Below are 3,075 nucleotides of genomic sequence, written 5' to 3' on the forward strand. Positions count from 1 at the left end.
TACACGAGTGACTGAGTGAGTACATTACTTTCAGAAATAGCAGCAAAAGTGGCAGCACAGAAGGCCATGCAAGAATGTACACTATTATACAAAACACACAGCAGCAGCAGCAGAAGCTGATAGCTGAAGCAATACCAAACGGAACCCTATAACCATGACATAGCCTGATTGCTTATTGCTCTTCTTATCTAGCAGTACTGCAGTAGTTCTACACCTTCAAAATGTACATACAGGTCGGTTCTACTTCTCATTGCAGGACAAGTGCTGAAAGGCGTCCTTGATCGCTGCTATGGCCGCTAGGTGCTTGCTCCTGCGCTCCAGGTACATCCCCTCCCGCACCAACCGCTGCCCGGTGTCATCCATCTGCAGCAGCGTCTGCTGCTCCAAGCGGTCATCGATGAACAAGCTTGCGACGAGGAATGAGAGCGAAGCGGCGGTATGCAGCCTGTGGAGCTGATCGCCCTGATGATACGGCAGTGGTTTCTGGTTCAGCTTGTCCGAGAGCATGGCCACATTCTTCAGGTGCTGTTCCACCTGCTGCATCAGGCTACCCAAGTCACCCTGTGGCACAGAATCGTCAGAGCCTTGGTGGCGGTCACTCAGCACCTGGATCCTTGCAACCACATAGGGCTTTGTCCTGACGATGTCGATGACCCGGAAGCAGTCTTTGCCCACGCAGGTGAGGAAGAATCGGTCGTCGGTGAGCCTCTCGCACTCCACGACAGTGGACAACGCACCCCACGTCCACCATCCTACTCCCGTTCTTGCAAGCCGAGCAGATGACCCCAAACCTGAGGCCCTGCTGGAGCAGGGTGTGCATCATGATGCGGTGCCTGAACTCGAACGCCTGCAGCTGGAGCGTGGCGCCGGGGAAGACGACTGATGGGTACATGACGAGGGGGATCTCGGCGGTCTGGTCTTTCGGGGTCTGAACAACCTCGTCCATGCAGCCGTGCAGATTGGCTCCGCATTTCAGCAACGATGTACTCCTCTTATGGAGCTGCTGCTTCTCCGTGGTCGTGGCAATGGCAACTCTTGTTTGTGGTGGGTCGGGTCTTGGAGGAAGCTTTGGCTGGTGAGGAGGCGACGACGATGGACTGAAGCTGTGGCTGTTTGGCCTTGTCAATTTGGATGGAAGGTGCAGGGTCCTCAGGGCCATGTATATGTGTTTGCTTCACTTTCAGAGTAAGAGTAGCCTGATCAACTCTGCACAAAACAAAGAGTTGCTATATTCAGGTGGCAGAATTTTCAGGCAACAATCTTACACAATCAAGTAGTAAAATTAAAAGGACAACTCACAAAAGACAATTCACAACTTTTTTTTCTATAACCAAACCAGACAACTGATGAAGAAGAGACACATATCTAGTACTAGTAGTATATACTCAGTAAAAAGATTTAGCAACAAAAGGATTACCCTTTGCGTACAGATTGGGGAACATAATCCTATGTCGGATTACAGGGAAACCATGAAACATGTATCTATGATGATTGCAGCAGGTTTGTTTGAGTTGCAGAGATGGAAGTTTTCACTTTTCAGAGTTGTTGGAAAGCCTGTACCGATACCGATTGCGGGAAAGAAAGAAGAAAGAAGAAGGAATAAAAAATAAAAGAGAAGTGACTGTTGTGCTTATCATCCTATAACAAAATATAATAAATAAATAGATGAAAACTGCCGCTAGTCCTCCTGAAGTGAGTGTACTAGCTTGCAAGTGAAGCAGGCGGAAACATTTGAGTTAGGTGTGGTTGGATTGGATAAGGAGTCGTCCAGTGCCGCTGCCGTGCCGAGTGTGTGTTTGTATTAACCGAGTAGCAGCTCCGAGACTTCACATACTGACATGGGGCGTTGGTTGTCGGGTCAAGAGGAATAGAAGGGCCCGATTCAGTGGACATGGCAGGGACGGTTGTATGCAGTGCATAATTAGAGGAAAACCATTTTTTTTCTTTATCACGTATTATTTATGGGAAGTAAAAATCAGCTATGCCGGAGGAGTCGCGACAGAAACAAAAGCAGATGCAGGACAACTAGGCGCGCGGATCGGATCTTGGGTCGTGGCTTTGTTGTAGAACAAAGGTTTGCCGGGGACACGGCGGAAGCACGCCGGACAGGAAGGAAGGAAACGGGTGGTGGAGGGAAAGGGGTACGGGTTGTTACCTTGGTGGTCGTCGGACGGATGGCGATGAGGGTCCAGGTCGTTGCCGGGTTCGCAGCACTCAGAACGGCAGCAGGGAGGGGGGCGATGGACGAAGAGTGGAGAGAGCACAGAGCAGGGAGGGGAGGTGGGCGGAGAGAGAGAGGAAGGTTGAAGGTAGGCGAATGGATAAGAGCAGAGGACGATCCGATTCCTCCGATGATAATATAATTTATAGACGGATAGATAAAGGCTCGCACTTATACATCCCAAACGCTCCGATTGCAAGCAAGGACCGGACAGGCAGTCGCTGGCGGTGGTCCCGTCCGTACTCCTGTGCTCGCTTCAATCCAATCCACGCCTCCAAGGCTCCGAGTAGTATGATAGGAATAGGAATAGGAATAGGAATAGGATGGGTTAACGGCTTGTCGCTTTCTTTAGCGGCAGCGCAAAACGTCGGCGTAAGCAAACCAGGGTGCTCTGGAGGTCCGGACAACTACCCTGCTCCAAATATCTACGCTAAATATCTTCACCAGGATCAAAAAGCGCAAGGAGGGGAGCGCTTTTGCCTCCTTTGCGTTGGTGTTTCTTTAATAACGGAGAAAAATATCTAGCTGCATTCTCTAAAGCGAGAAATCAAACCAAATTATTACAAGTTAACCACAACAACGACCGAACCACATTTACATAAAAATCCGACTCATAACTCAGTTCTTAAAATAAATGGTCATCCAAAGAACACGAAGAAACACATAACCACATTCACTAACTTGTTGCATGTCTCCAACACCAACTCCTTCTGTTCCTCATGCCACTGTAAGTGGGTCCAGAAATAAAGCCAGTGTGTTCCCCTGAATAGGACCTACAGAAAGAGTTTTTTTATCGACATTTATCAAACACAAATTCATTCCTTGTTGGCCATATAGACTAACAATTCGGGGAC

At 48.9% G+C, this 3,075-nt stretch overlaps 1 pseudogene; it reads right to left on the reverse strand.

Moving 5' to 3' along the window:
- LOC136542394 (uncharacterized) lies at window positions 1-2,388 on the reverse strand (annotated as a pseudogene).
- Between the last annotated feature and the right edge of the window lie 687 nt (window positions 2,389-3,075).

This window comes from Miscanthus floridulus, chromosome 1 (genome assembly GCF_019320115.1).
Source record: "Miscanthus floridulus cultivar M001 chromosome 1, ASM1932011v1, whole genome shotgun sequence".
NCBI lineage: Eukaryota > Viridiplantae > Streptophyta > Magnoliopsida > Poales > Poaceae > Miscanthus > Miscanthus floridulus.